Here is a 17,430-nt window from a genome sequence, read left to right as displayed (position 1 = left end):
GAAATGTGGTCTTTTGTGGTGATTGCTAGTATCTTAAAACTAGTATGTCTTTACAAGAGATTAAAAATAATCTTTTCCATCGAATTTTCTTATTTGTTAATTGCTGGTGTAATTTAAAATGTGGTGTGAAAGCCTTACTAAGAAAAAAACAGAAACTCCACATCATACTGGAGGTTTGAGATGTTTTATTGCTGTTGTATTTAATATATGTTTATTGATTTCAGAGAGAGAAAGAGAGAGAGAGAGAGAGAGATCAATGATGAGATAAAATCATTGATTGGCTGCCTCCTACACATCTCCTACTAGGGACTGAGCTGGAAACCCCATCATGTGCCCTTGACCGGTACCGAACCCTTCAGTTCGCAGGCCAATTCCTTTTATCTACTGAGCCAAACCAGCTAGGGCTGGAGGTTTGAATTTTAATGCTTTCCTATAGTCCTTCCATCCTATAGTGTTTTTTTTCTTTTTAAAAATATTTTACAAATTTCCTTGAAGTGGAAAAAAAGAAAGTGCCTTAACATTTTGATGAATGAACAACAATCTATCTAGTTTTTCTTTGAATATATTCCTAAAAGAGGTAAATAAAGAAAACCAATGGAGACAGGCAAAATGAAATAACAATCACAAAGGACAAAGATTTTATTTCCTTCATACCTAAATGTTCCATTTTTATAAAAGTGAAATTAATTTTAAAAGAAAAACCAGAAAGTAATCTTACAATGAATTTATTCTTTACATTTGTAGTTTCAAAGCAGAGAATATTTATGCAAAAATATAGTAAAATACTATTCAATTTTCAGAAGTTATGGTTGCTTTTTGCTGATGCATTTTTTAAAACTACCTTCCTTATTTTATTGCAAAACTTCACAGTAAGTGTAGCCAGTTTTAAAATTTCAGAATTCATATAAGTAGTGGTAATTGACTGTAGTAGAAATTATCATTTTCAAAATTACAGCTATATTTTTCTTCCTTCCTTTTTTTAGTATCAACCACTTGAAAATCCATATCTCTGATGTTTTTAGCATGTCCACAATTATCTACACCACTAGAAATAAAGAAGGAAGAAGAAAACAAGCATAAAGGGAAAAAAGAGAAGAGAAGGGAAGGGGAAGGGAGGGTAGAGGAAGGGAAGGAGAGGGGAGGAGAGGGGAGAGGGGGGAGGGGAGGGGTGAGGGGAGGGGAAGGAAGGTCTTAGCATATCAATTTTGTCACAAATATTTGTCTACATTTATCATTTTGTTATTGACATCTTTTATATTATAGTTTGAAATTTTAAAAATTCAATTTTCCTATAGTAAATTATGGCAACATTTTCTGAAATGTTTTCTGGGTTTACAGTCTTGATTAATAATATTTTCCCAGCCCTAGCCAGTTTTGCTCAGTGGATAGAGCTTCAGCCTGTGGACCAGAAGATCCCTGGTTCACATGTACCTTGGTTGCAGGTGACTCCCCAGCCCAGGCCCTGGTCAGGGCTCCTGCAGTAGGTAACAAATGGATGTGTTGCTCTCAAATCAATGTTTCTCTCTGTCTTTCCCTCTTTCTTCCACTTTCCCTAAAAATCAATGGGAAAATATCCTCAGTGAGGATTTAAAAAAAAAAAGAATATTTTGCCAAAATTATATATATTATAAGCACACTTCTAAATTTTAAAAACTTTCAATGTTCTTCTATTTCCTTTTTTGATATTTAAACTAGAGGCCAGGTGCACGAATTTGTGCACAGGTGGGGTCCCTCAGCCTGGCTGGCGACCGGTTTGTTCAGTCACACAGACTTTGATATATATAGATAGTTAATTCATCTGGAGTTTATTTTTATGTAGGGGATAAAATGGATTCCAATTTTATTTCTTCCAGATGGATAGCCATTAAAGCAGAACTTTTAAAAAAATTATTCATTCCCATCAAATATATCATTTTATATATTCAATTCTTATTTTAATAACATTTATGAAATACTGTATACCTGTAGCATATTTGTCTGCTTCTGTACCAATACCATATTGATTTGTGCTTAGTGTATTTTTGTTGATGATGTCCTGATATCTCCAACAATTAAGTCCCTTTTCCTTTTTCTCTTTTATTTCTAGCTCATATTAGGCAATTAATATTATTTTAAACAAGTCCCCTTTTCCTACAAAAGCACATTGAGATTCCAAAGCATTGCAATATATATATATATTTATTTATCTTAGAAGAATTGACTTCTTAATAATAAGTTTTCCTGTCCAAAGACATAGAAACCATTCCATTTTTCAATTTTATTTTATGTCTTTCAACTATATTTTATATTTTTATATCATGAAATATTTCAAACATATATAAAAGTCTGACAAATCATTTACTATGTCCCTTTTACAGAGATTAGATGCTTGCTTTTGAGAAAACATTTTACATATAACAACTCCTAAAGAGTTCCTTAACTTAAAGTTCTTCATTTTTGTCTTGTGAAGTGATCACTATGACTTCATTTCATTTAACTTAAATAGTTACTGAGTTTAATCAGTGTCCGCTAAAAACTATTTTCAGGTAAAACACTATTTAGTTTTTTGTTCTGTTCTCATTTTTGATCAATAGATCTGCATTGATTGCTTCCTCTTGGTATATTGCACTATAAAACACCAAATAACTAATAAAGAAACATGGCACATTCAAATAAAGGATTTAATAAATTAAGATATGAATTGATTCAGGTTTAATTATTACATACTACCTTCTCTTCCTACAGACTTCTGTTTTTGCTGGTGGACATGGGTTCTTGCAGTGTTGCAAGAAAGAAATTTCAAAGGGCACACAGGTGGGAGAAGTTTAAACATAGCGGCAAGATTTATTGGGGTGAAGGACAATATCATGCCCTCAGGGATGTAGAGGGCAGGCAGGCTCTAGCAGCAACTGCTCTGGAGATTTCTGATAATCCTCCATGTATTTTCTTTGTTTTTGGAATGAGCAGGCTTTCTTTCGAACTATTCAAACTTCGTCCTGGATTTTCCCAGGTATGTAATGGGCTTGTAAACAACCCCCTTCTGTAATCCAAGCTTGCCCTTCCTTATGCAATCCAACCCCCTTCCCTGGGTAGGTCTCACCCAGTTATGTTGCTATTTTGGCTCCTCCTGCACATGCTCCAAGGTTGGGCTGCTTCAATTTACCTCCCCATTGGTTTCTACTGTGCATGCACCTAACAAAGGAATTTCCCCCACTCCTGCCCGATAATCCCCTGGTGTCATCCCCTGTGGGTTGTACTGCAGGGTGACTCTTCTTACCCACTTGGGGACTGCTCTGATATTAAATTCCTTCTGTGGAAAATGTGGCAGTTCCCGAGGAAGCCTGGGAATGCTATAGCTTCCTAGTAAATCAGACTTAGTGTCTGATTCACTCCCTAGTTTATTAGACTTACTGCCTGGTTCCATTTGCTTCCTTCCTTTATTAATAACTAGCTCCCTAAGCTAACACTATTGGCCTTCAGAAGATGTGAAAACACTTAATTATCACTAAATTAGAAATGTGAATGATAATGTTGCAAGTGGTCAATTCATGGTCTTAATTTTCTAAGATCACAGGAAGTATCTATTTATCTTTCTGATAGTCAAATTCCAAAAACAGAATTATTTCAACTTCACTTGAATTTAAATAAATGTGTATACACAATGTTTGATATAAAAAGGACAAATATACTTATGTAAGAAAAAGGGTATAGTACGACGCCATCAAAAATGGGCATTAGTAATTGATTTTGTAGAAGGTAATATGCTGTTTTACATATTTTAAAATATATTTGCTCTCAAACTAATTTAACAATATACCTATATACTTATAGAACTGGGGCTTATAAGGATATTAATCTGTCAAAAGTTAAATTGTAGAGAATTCAAAAAATATTTGCTCAAACCATTGTTAATTGAAGTAAGAAAAAATAAATCAGCATTAGATCAGGTCAACTATCATCTGTTTGAGAGTATGAATTTATTATTTACTTATTCTTTCATCCATTCTTATATCCATCTTCTTGGTGCTAAATTAAGCTATAAAAAAATTGAATGCTTACTCTTTTTTTTTTCTTAATCCTCAGCTGAAGATATTTTTCCATTGATTTTTAAAGAGTGGAAGAGAGAGGGAAAGACAGAGGAGAGAAATATCTATGTGAGAGAAACACATGGATTGGTTGCCTCCTGCATGGGCCTTGACCAGAGACAGAGCCTGCAGATGGAACCAAAGTACATGCCCTTGACTGGACTCGAACCCGAGACCCTTCAGTCCAGAGGCCAAGGCTCTATCCACTGAGCCAAACTGGCTAGGTTGAATACTCATTCTTTAAAAGCGTCTGATAAGTTGCATAAACACCCTCGTTATTTTACATATTAAAGATATCAAGGGAAACCTGTTTTAACTACCATCAAGCAATTACCTAGTTAACTATGTAAAATAGTTAAGTAGATAAAAATATCGAAAGTGGACAACACCTGACTTGAAAGTTATCTTCTTATGTGACCTCCCTCCAAAGAGACTAAACTATTTGCAGCTAAAGTTATAAAATCATTACAACTGAAGCACAAAGTGTAATCTATCTATAGCTCACTCATAAGAAATGAAAGTTTTTTTTATTTAGGAGAAAATAATCTCTCTCAATTGAATTTACTTCCATAGCAAAAAGATTAAATCAAAAGTGTAACATTTTCTTATTTAGAGGTGACCTTTGCTCAGTGAATCCCATGTAAAATCCTTCTGATATATTTGAAATAATGAGTTTTGAAGGGAAAAGAAGAGGGTAGAAATAAAAATGGTAGCAGAAATAAGTGACAACGTTTAATCCCTGTCTATGTGAAAATAGTTATAAAATACCAAAGGAATATATATATATTATAAATACAATCTTGAATCAATAAAATTTGAGGTGAAACTTAGAGATAGCAAACCAGGAAACATTAGGTAACATTTCAAAAAGCCAAGTATTGCAAAATCCCAGCTATCCAGAACTCTGAATAAGTTGTCATTTGGGGTGGTCAGATTTTACAGGCATATAAGATTTATTCTTAAATGTTAAAAAGCAAAATTCTAGTATGTTTCTAAAAGCTATTGCACATTTTTCTGAATCATTAAGTAATTTTGCTGAAACTCTAAATTGGCTTCCAGATGAGAAGTACCATTATTATGAACATCTGCTATTTTAAATATCTCTAGATTTAGTACTTTATAACTGCTTTGAATAATTATGTGGTTTCCTCCTTTGTAAGTAAACTCCTCTCTCCTACCTACATGCTATTAATATGCCTACATATAGCATTGCTCTAGAGTATGTATTTGCTCATATGTAGAGTAGCAATTTTCAACCTTTTTCATCTCATGGCACACATAAGCTAATTACTAGAATTCTTTGGCACAGCAAAAAATATACTGTATTTTTTGCCAATTTGACAAGAATAATAGGTAAAATTTTGATTCATTCACACCGGACGGCTATTGTTGTGTTGACTGTTGTCATATTTTTATTTGACAATCTAAGGGAAAAGAGGTCACATGGTGGAAGGGGCAACTCCCTGGGGTCTCTCTTATAAGGCATTACTCCCATTCATGAGAATTCTACTCTCATGATTTAAGCACTCGCCAAAGGCCCACCTACTCATATCATTACCTTATGAGGTTAGGATTTCAACATATGAACTTTCGAGGACATAAACATTCAGATCATAGCAGAGAGGAAGAATTAGAAAGTAGTTAGAATAACTATATTACATATACAAGGTAGTTCTTGGTATACTCTTCTTGCCATTTCCACAATATAACTTTTTTTGACCTCTCCCCTCAACTCACCCCATATACTCCAAGTGAGAGCTGTTTCTTTGGTGGTGGTTTGGGGTTGTGCTGGGAAATTGTCCACTCACTCTATCATTCATTTGATCCAGCCATAATCATCTTCTTCCTGTTCCTTGGACAAAGCCATCTCATTCTGGCTTAAAGTCTTTGTGCTGCTATATCCTCCTCCTGGAAATCTATTACCCCAGAGACAAACATCTTACATGGTATTTTCTTTTTGTTTTCATATTGGTTTAGTGCCTATTTTCACCAAGAAGTGACTTTATTTTTTCAGCTCTGTTGTTTCAGTGCTCAAAATAGTACTTACCAGTTGGTAGATCTTCAATAAGTATTTGGTGAATGAATGAATGAATGAATGAATGAATGAATGAATGAATGAATTGATTACCTTTATTCTCCAGTCTCTGAGAATCCCAAAGCCAGAGAACACATTTCTCAATGACATTCACTGAAGACAGGTTTCCCTTGAATCTTTAAAACCTAGGCACCAATCAAAATGAGAATATTTTTATAATTTGACAGGCAAAATGAAGAAAGCAGTTTTATTATTGCATGTTCATAGTTAAATAATTATAAGGTTATTCCTAATCATTATGTTTCACTAAAATCAGTTTTAAGTATTTTTATTTTATTTTATTCACAGAATAGAAAAGTGAAATTTGTAACATGAAGACACAAAATGAAGACAGAGACACTATGACTTGCAAAAGTGAGGGATATTTTACTGACCTTATGATCCCCAATAGCCTCCTGGGATCAGGTTACATAATGGCTCTATTCGTGCCGACAGAAATGATTTTTCATGAAAGTTTATCTAAGCAAGTCCCCCTTTTACACATCATAGTAGCTCTTTATTTCTCTCTGTCAGCCCACCTTCTTCCAATACCTCAGAAACCTGTATTCAGGCAGGCCATTACCAGGTAAGGCAGAATTCAAGCTTTTGGTGTTTTATGTGCTACAGAGATTTGACTATAACAACTCTAGATGCATCACGGCTTCACACTGCTTCAGATCTGAGAGTGCCATTACAATTCCATATCCTCCCCCATCTGTCAGGAACCTCACCACAAAATCCTAAATCACATAAATCTCACAGAGCAGCAAAAGGGGGGGAAGGGGCTCTATCAACTTATTCCCATAAACACCGGCCAGGTTGTAAAAATAGAAAAATCTCCTTGAGGGAGGGCTTTGATTGAGTGATACCATGAAAGCTGTAGGTTACAGGCAAATGCATTCTCCAGCATCTTCAAGGGAAAACAAAGAGAGATGGTCACTTATGATTATAAAAAGTCTTTCCTGTGCAAGTCAATTACCAAATGCAGTTTACCCTCTTTTGTTTCGATATCAAACCACACAAAATCTGTTTGAACAATATGCTTTCCTAACATAAGGAATTTCCTTTAAAATCTGAATATAATATGGAAATAATAATAAGAGGCATACCAATACTACTAGTACCACAGAATTTTGTCTAATTTTACATATGAGGGAGCTGTGCACAGAGAGGTTCCGAACTTTCCTAAGGATACCAAGCAACCAAGTGCTGGTACAGGGATAAGAACCCTACCAATGGGCTCCAAACAACTTCATTTTTCTTTCCATCTAGGAAGCAACCCTACAACCCTAATGACTGGAGCCTCAATTTTCATCTGTCCTAGAGAACATCCTTATCTAGTAAAAACTTTCATCATTGCATGTACTGCTCAGTACATGTACCAGAAATGGTGCTAAACATCTGTATGGATTAGATTTATCACACTTTTACAGACAATAGACAGTACAATCTCCATTTACAGGAACGGGGGAAGCTGAGGTATAGAGAAATTAAGTAACTTGCTCATGATATTTTCTTAAAGATATGCTTGACTTATGATCCAATTTAGATACTTACCCCAGTGCAACTGGAACACACAGTCACATCAGGACTTATATACAAACGTTCATAGCAGTTTTACTTATACTGCCCAGAAACTAGAAATGACCCAAATGTCCATCAACATATGAATGTATAAACAAATCATAGCCCAACATTCAGTGAAATACGATTCAGCTGTGAAGAGAAGAAATAATTGATAGATCTGCAACAACATGATGGATCTCAAACACATTATGCTGAGCTAAAATCACCAGTTACAAAAACATATATACTGTCTGATTCCATTTGTAAGAAATTCTAGAACAGATCAAATCAAGAGTGATCTTAATCCAGGGGGAATGCACCATGTATCAAAAATGTTACAAAATACGTTTTTTTTCTGTGTTGAGTTGGAGGAAGTATTATTACAAAATCTGAACTCCTTATTCTCTGTTTCCTGTGAACCAATATAAATCTCCTGCCTCAGTCTTCTCCCCTCCTCCATCTCCCCTACCTTCGATCCTACAGCGGCAGCTATGATGAAAATATGTTTGCTTTAAACTAATCTATAATAATAAAAGCATGATATGCTAATTAGACTGGATAGCTGAACGACCTTCCAGACAAAGCCACGGTGGCGGGGGCCAAGGCAGAGGTGGTTAGGGGTGATCAGGCAGGCAGGCGAGCAGTTAGGGACAATCAGGCAGTCAGGTGAGTGGTTAGGGCGATCAGGCAGGCAGGCAAGTGGTTAGGAGAGATCAGGCAGGCAGGTGAGCAGTTAGGGGAGATCAGACAGGCAGGCAGAGGTGGTTAAGGGAGATCAGGCAGAGTGGTTAGGGACAATCAGGCAGGCAGGCAGGCAGGCAGGCCAGCAGTTAGGAGCCAGCCATCCCAGATTGCAAGAGGGATGTCCAACTGCCGGGTTAGGCCCAATCCCCTGCAGGTTTAGTCCCCATCCCAGGGATGGGGCCTAAACTGGCAGTCGGACATCCCCCAAGGGGTCCCGGATTGCGAGAGGGTGCAGGCTGGGCTGAGGGACCTCCCACCCCATGCATGAATTTTGTGCACTTGGCTTCTAGTGAAGTTATAATGTTTCAGGGCCCCTCATTTGCATGTCATTTCCAAGGCTCTGGGATAGGACATAGGAATGTATTTTTGAGGAGTTAATTGTTATTGAAAAATGTACAAAAAATAAGATGTTTTAACTACCATCAATGAAGACATCTGCTTTTTTTCTATTCTAATGCCCTCCCTGTGATACACATTTTGACTAATGGGGTGGCCGCTGACATTTTGGGGATCCTGCTGAAGGCAAGGTGAGTTGAGAATAAATTTAGTTTGGGTAAAGTGGGTTGTGTTTATGTGGTTCACAGGCCACTTCTGTGTATAATAATGTTTTTGCTAGCATTCCTGGTGTACTGTACCCAACGTGTCCCTTGTTGACTTACCCAGGGTCATGGCAGTAATGTGAAAGGAGAAAATTGTATGCCCAGCTGCATGTGTCCTATGATACTGAGAACTGAAAGGAAGTGTGGAGTAGAAGAAAAATGAATGAAATGAGTGGATCTAGAATCTAGTCTGTGGAAGATCCTTTCAGTAATAAGACCTGTCAAATTGTGAGCAAAGGGTTCATGTCTCATGGTGGACACTTCAAAACAGAAATGCCCTCCTATTCTGAATAAACTCAATAATGCCACAGTGATTATTGTTAATAATTATTCAACACTCCTCCCACTTCATTTTTTTTTTCTGATGGCAATCACTGAAGTAGAATTCACCAGAATTCTTCAACAGGACTCTAACCTGAAGCCATACTGAAAGCAGAAAATATATCTGTGTATAAAATCATACTTTTTACTCATTGCAATATATTGGATCACAAGTATAACAATTTGTGAGGCTGAAATAAACACTTCTTAAATATCACTAATAACAAACAAATGTCAAAGTACTAATGGTAGGAAAAACCTAAATGATCTATTCCCTCTATAAAAAATAATGTTTTTGCTCATCCTAGGAAGAGGTTATCAAAGAACAGATAGCCAAACATGTAGTCCAAAATGAGTGTTTTAAGCTAGCTAATATATATAAAATTTGTCCTGGATTTTGTAATATTTGTGGTATTTGTCAGTTTTTAAAAATGCACACTTTCTTATAATTCTTTCTCACTAAAAAATAATTATTTTTTAATATATTTAATTGATTTTTTACAGAGAGGAAGGGAGAGGGATAGAGTTAGAAACATCGATGAGAGAGAAACATCAATCAGCTGCCTCCTGCACACTCCCTACTGGGGATGTGCCCACAACTAAGGTACATGCCCTTGACCAGAATCGAACCTGGGACCCTTGAGTCTGCAGGCTGAAGCTCTATCCACTGAGTCAAACCGGTTAGGGCAATAATTATTAACTTTTATGCTTAGTTTTATTTTCATAAAGTGCTGTATTCCTTACCTTAGAGAGGAAGTCCAAACTGATACAAACTTCAAGCCCTACAACACTGGAATCTGGCCCTAAACATATTGTAAGCCTTCACACAGAGCTTTGGAGTCCTGAATGAAAAATGGAAGTAATTCTGGAATAGCGTCATATAGCTGAGAGATTTTACAAACCTATACAGTAGTTCCTAATGGGAGGTGGGAAATTTCACCTCCAAAGGGACATTTGGCAGTGTCTAGAGACATGCTTGATTGTCATGACTGGAGGGAGTGCTCACGGCATCCAGCAGGTAAAGGTCAAGGATGCTGTGTAATGATTTAGACTCAAATTCAGAGCGAAAGAGGGAGAGAGGTATATCCTGAATTTAACTGAGTTTAAACCTCCAATGCCTGAGAGAAATAAATAAAATTGCCTGGACATAACTGGATCACATTTTCTAAGTTTAGTATATGATTGCACATGTGGGTTTATAACTTGTGAAAAAGCATACACTGTACTATACATATATGGTTTCAATATTTCTCAACTAACCTTTTGTATTGTCTTGATGAAGTCTCAAATTTAAAAGTAAGTGCAACCCCAAAACAAAAATCTCCAGATATTTTCTTTAAAGAAAGCCACATAAATTAAGTAGAACAGAACACACTGTTTTGTTTTTTGTTTTTGTTTTTCAGGACCTCCTTGGTCCCTAGAGAGGGTAGAAGAGAGAATCAATACACTGCTTAGGAGACAGGCAGGTGTGGGTAGCCCCAGGTAGATTAAACTTTGAAGAGTAAATTGCCAGGCTTATCAGAGAGCCAGCTGTCCTGTTAAAGAATGTAATACATATTTGCAAAGCAATATACTAGCTTGTATAAGGCATCATACTGGGGCAGAAAAAGAAATAAGAAAATTCCTTGACTCCAAGGAGCACATAGACTTCTCCTATTTTACATGTAACATAGCATCTAACACATCCAAGGAGAGAGAAGCCACATCTTAATGGATTCTGATGCAAACAAAGGGAGCAAAGCCTTGAACCTGATTTAATTGAACCAAAGGGACATAGAAATTAGAGATGATTTTTGTCTCAAATAGCTCCATTTATTAATAAGACTGAGGCATCCAGCACCTGCGGCAGGCTATTTAGCATCTAATTCCAATCCTAAACATAAAGAATAGCAGTACTAATTTGGTCCTGATGAGTCCATACCTATGGGATAGTAGAGTTGCATGTATTAGGCAACTAAACAAATGCAATCTCCATCTCCTTGAATATTCCTAGGACAAGTTCCATTTTGTATGTACCATTTCCGTTTAAATATGAGATTGTCAAATCAGATATTCAAAAGTAAAAGTTAGCTTTCTTTCTTGGCTCTCATAGTAGATGAGATATATAACAAATAGGGGAATCACAGGGCGCCCTCTTTATACCAAATTACTTAGAATAAAATATGTCTTTGTAGCAGAAGAAAGACATCCATGTAGCAGAAGAAAATTACACACATATACACTGTCCCAAATATCATAGTGGTGCATCAGTTTCCTGAGTTAGAGGGAAGCTCAATAGCAAATCAAACAAAAGCAGATAATATCAGTGGAGCTGTCTCCAAATTATTCTTTTATCAATACATTATTTCACACCATCAATTCAACCATGAAAATCCTAGGAAGGCAAGCTAGATATCCATGATTAAAGTAAAATGAAAATCCTAGGCTGGCCATCCTATCTTTTTGATTGGAGTAAAACCAAAACTTTGCAAGAAGAGATTGACATGCTTAACTGCTCCTACGAAAGGAACATTAGCAAGGACTTTTAGAGAAATGCTTAGAAATCCATTTGTGCCTGTCAATCATGCCCACCTTTTCAGCCTACTAATCCATTCATTAGTGACTAATGGCTGACTTGGTATTAAACTGGACAATAGAAACAGCACAACCTTTGCAGGGAAAAGTAATGAACTAAGTTTTGTGGTTGTTGCTATTACTGTTTTATTTGTTTTGGATAAAAAGTAGCAGTAAATGGATTTTGGATTGACAAAAGAGCTGATAAGAGGTAATTTCAGCATTTTTTAAGAAAATATAAAAACAGATATTCTTCTAACCTTTACATGTATAATTGTAATGCTATTGAATGCTGTTGAAATGCTGTTGAAATACAATGGAAAGGGATAATAAATATCAAAGGTGAAGAAGGACTGTTATTATTCTTATCATGAAGAAAGAGAATTTTCCTTAGCATTATTTCTGTAAGGCTTTGTTCTGTGAAGTCAGCCCAAGCACTGGAATCATTTAAAGGAAAATCATTACACATAAAAGAATTGCAGGCTACCCACATGCAGCAGTTAGTTAATAGCAAAGGTATGAGGGAAATTCCATGCTTTTAAAACAGAGAATGGCAAAAGAATGACACTTTGATGTCAGTTGAAATTAATGATGACTTTTAAGACTGATTCTTGGATGGTTGTTCTTCTCTTAAATGAGTTTGTGCCAGGGGACACAGCTCTTCGGAAAATGACAACAGTGCCATCTGCTGGTAAAGTGCAGCATCATAAAAATGACATGTCAACGCCAAATTTTATGATAAAAACTTAAATTGTGGGATAATTATAAATATAAATTCTCTAAAATGTACAGGAATTGGAGACACTTTTTGCACATAGATAAGAAGTCCATTCTGTGCTTTTTCTCACCAGTTATCTTTATATGCACATGTATATTATTTAAAGTACTATTTCTACAAACATTGAAAAACAAATTGAAAATGTACCTTATATGGTTGCAATAAAGATTTCATGGATACTTTGAAACAAATTGCCCATCTTCTTGAATTCACTTCTTCCTCATTAGTTTCCAGATTATTTTCTAAATCTAATTAGCAATAAAGTTTTCCTTGTTAAATTTGGAGAATTTGTTTTTGGAGAAAAGTACACACAGCAAGATAGTAAAGGAAACATCAATGTGTTTATAACTTTACTGTACTGCTGCTACACATTGCCAATGAGTTTTAAATGGTAATTGGGAATCCTTAATGTACTTTATATATTAACTATCTTGTAGGAGAGATAAATTTTGAAGTCGCTGCAATAAGTAAGTAAACAAATAAACAAACAAACAAACAAACCACATACATGGAATTTTAACTGAAAGGCTATGAACTAATTACATTTGTTACATTAGTCATTAAGGACGACCTAGACAATGGAAAAATTAACCAGGCCTGGAAGAAAACCATAGGCTTTAGTCAACAAATAACTTTTTTAAAGAAGTTCTTTATTGTTTAAAGTATTACATGGGTCTCCTTTTTCCCCCATTGACTTCTCCATGTCCATACTACCCAAAGCAATCTATAGATTCAATGCAATCCACATTAAAATACCAAATACATATTTCAAAGACATAGAACAAACTCGCTAAAAATTCCTCTGGAATAAAAAAAGACCCCAAATAGTTGCAGCAATCTTGAGAAAGAAGAACAAAGTTGGAGGGATCACAATATCAGATATCAAGATATATTACAAAGCCACTGTTCTCAAAACTACCTTATACTGGCACAAGAACAGACATATAGAGCAATGGAACAGAACAAAGAACCCAGAAATCAACCCAAGCCATTATGCTCAATTAATATTTGATGAAGGAGGCAAGAGCATGCAATGGAGTCAAGACAGTCTCTTCAATAAGTGGTATTGGGAATATTGGACAGATACATGGAAAAAAATGAAACTAGACCACCAACTTATACCATCCTGAAAAATAAACTCAAAATGGTTAAAGGACTTAAAGGTAAGATGGGAAACCATAAAAATCTTAGAAGAATCCATAGGCAGCAAAATATCAGACATATGTCGTAGCAATAGTTTTACTGATACAGCTTCTAGGACAATGGAATCTAAGGAGAAAATTAACAAATGGGACAACAAATACATTTTTATGTATCTACAATGTGACCTAAAGTTGTGCACTATTCTTGTGGAGCCTTTTGACATCATAAGTGCTACAACTGGCAAAGGAGTGAGAAAATTAATTGGTGTCTTTAAGCTTGTTTTAAAAATTTGTAATAAAGAATACTCTGCCATATTTTTGTAAATGCAGGGTAATTCCCAGGTATATACTGGACTGTGATAAAGGATGGGAACCTCTTCCCATCACATGCAACTTGCTGGTGGTAATTTAACCATTGCCACATCGTACCTCTCGCCTAAAGGACAAGGCTATGCCTCTTAGTTATTCAAGTCCCCTGTCAGTAATGAGCCAATGTACACACCTTAAGATGTCATTCTTAAAGTAAATAAACTCCCTTATTATGGTGTAGAAAACCTAGAGATGAATGGGAGATGTAAGCCATAATACAAAGGAATGTTGCTGACTCACAGCAGAAAGCCCTGCTTCTGCTACCTGAGGGTATATTTCACTTGGGTATTCCAGGAGGTATAAAATCTCTCCATCCATTTCCACAAATTCAGACCAGTTTTTACTTGCACAGGGGTCCCTGAAGTTCATTTCCTTTCTTTATTTCATTCTGACTCTCTAACCCCCAGGCTGAAGCATTGCTCAGGAGTGCTGGAGTATTAAAGACTAAAATTCATCTCTATGGCTTTCTTCAATACTGCCCTGGCTAGGGCTCTAACTTCTGTTTCACTTTGGTTCAATTCAATCAGTTTCAAGCAGTGAACTTGAATTAATGTGCTAGGTTAACAGCTTCATTTCTTTTTCATCTCATTTCCCTGTTTACACTTTTGATCCTTCATACTATCTTCTGTGGCCACATGTATCTGTCATGAAGCACAAAAGAAACTAGATGCCCTCCTATTTCTTTTTCCTGTCCAGTTGGTTTTCATTCACTATAAATTTAACTTAATCTGGGCGCATTCACTGATTGTGAGCATATGCGCAGCTATCAACTTGTTTAAAACAAAGCCAATTTCGATAAAATCAAATGCAGGTGGCGGGCTCATCTCAAATAACAGATTCTGCTCAACTCTTGTTACATTAATAATTTGCCCCCAGGGTTGATGCTAAGGTAAGCCTGTCAGCTCCAGAAAGCAATGAAGGAAAGGTCTGCCTAAAAACTGGGCAACAAAGAAACAGCCAGCATAAGAAGAGCAGGGGAACCTCTATAATGAGACAGCAGAAAATTCTGTTTTCTGGCAAAGATCCCAGTGACGCTAGAGGTTTTGACGGTGGAAAGGATGGGGTCTTTAGAGGTAGAGTCTCAATAAATGATGTAGAAAAAGGGAATGTGGGTGTAGGAACACAGGAGAATGAGCCCATTGCCTTTGTGACGTAGCCTGGCCTGAGAAAGATGGAGCAGCCACATTGCAAGAAAAGGAACAACGAGTTAACTAGATAGGTATCAGTGTTGTGTGGATCCTGGGGAAGTCACATCAGTTCAAGATTGGTGGTCAAGGTCAGGTATGAAGTGGTCTGGGAAGTGCCGATATCCAAGGGATTGATTCCAGCCAAAAGCTTATGCAAGAATCAGAATCCATAGGATCCATACACATGGCAGACAGTGAAGTCAAAACATCGGCCAGAGGTCTCAACAGTAAAGAGAATGGCATCTAGATAACTCATCACGTAACATCCATGGCTCAGGATGCTGGTGGTGAGACCAGGGCACAGGAGTCCGGAGCCCAAGTTAACAGTCCGGACAGCAGTGACCTAAATCCATGCAGCTATTTCTACAATAGTCATAGAATCTCAGCAACAGGAAAATCCTGATTTCAATGACAATGATGATAACTGCATTAGGTCTCATCTCTGAAGACTTTTAACATTTTTAACTTTCTGGAGCACAGACCAGCCTCAGAGTCCATCCAGCCTCGCTCCTCGTGAATAGCAATGCACTTACGTTTGCACAGGGTGAAAAATGGAAAAGTAGGAGTGGAGGCCAAGGTTACCATAGAGGAAGTATGCAATAAAAGGCTCTGAGAGGTCTTTGAAGGGCTTCAACACCAAGTTCAACATACTTGTGAGAAACTAAATCTGATACAGCCTGCTGGACCGCTGGGGGACAAAAGGGCTAGAAAGTCATTATAGAGTAAGCAAACTGTTTTGGAGATGCTAAAAATATGTTTCTGTGGTTTAGTTCACATCTCCCCTCAGCTTCCCTCATACCCACATTGGACAAAAAAGTCAATTATCTTCTGTTTGGAAGACAAAACTCAGGCTTGCCTTACAAGCTCACTAGGCTACGTGAAAATGCTGTGTTCAAAAAGGTGGAAGCTTTGAGTCTTCCGAGATGGGAAGATGTTTCATCCTGCGACCTAGCAGGATGGTGCAGGGGAGGAGGGCCATAAGGGAGCGGGGATTATAAATTTCATAATCTCCACTAGAGTAATGTTTTTAAATTCACTAAACTGCCTCTATTTTTTTTAATTGACTAAAATGCACATTTTTAAATTTATGATATTCCAGCACTTTCTGCCTCAAAACAAGACGTTCATAATATATATTGAAGTAAATTTCAAAACTGATTTATCTGTGTATATTTTAGAATGTTCTTTTATTACAAAGTTAAGTTTTAGAAACTTATTAACTATTTCATCTCTTCAAATTCTTACAATGACCAAAAAACTTATTTTAACATTTGTAAAGTTTGAGCACCTTTTAATTCAGAGTTTCACAGGTGAGGAAACAAATGAATTAAACCTGCTCATAGTCATAAAAAAATACTTTTATTTTTATAAAACTGTTATTTTCATGGAAAATAAGTTAGGGATTAGAAATCTCTCTAAAATTAGATGTTGAAAATATTCTTATATGTTGCTTTATAATATATTTAACAATTCTGTACTATAACAATAGTTAAGCATTTTAAATAGAAAATGAAATTAACATTCTACCAAAGGAAGAGAACCTCTTACTACACTGTGGACAGGCAGAATTTATATATACGTTCTAGAAAGCAGTTTATGTTTCTTCACTATAAATCATACATTTATTTCCAATAAAAGGAAAATTTGCTAATAGCAAATGATTTCAACCTGTATATATAAATACCAATTTAATTCTGAATTACAGTTTACATTCACAGATCATTAGCACCCCCTTGTGGTCATGGATAAACATTTCTCATCAAGGTACTTCCGTACCTGAGAGAATACTTTCAAAGTTTGAAGTGGCTTGCTTTGAACAGATGATTTTAAGCCAAATTCAAGTAAAATATTTACTTCTAAGTAAATAGGAGGTATAACATGCACCCAAGTATATATATCCATATAATATATATATATATTACAAAGTACATAGGCAAATAAATCACAAAAGAATGTGCAGTTCATATAAATATTCATAAAATTTCTTGTAGCTTTAAGAACATCTTCAAAGAATACCTCTCCACTCTTCTACT

This window comes from Myotis nattereri, assembly GCF_964212035.1.
Source record: "Myotis nattereri genome assembly, chromosome: 7".
NCBI classification, from domain to species: Eukaryota; Metazoa; Chordata; class Mammalia; order Chiroptera; family Vespertilionidae; genus Myotis; species Myotis nattereri.
This window is presented reverse-complemented; position numbering follows the sequence as displayed.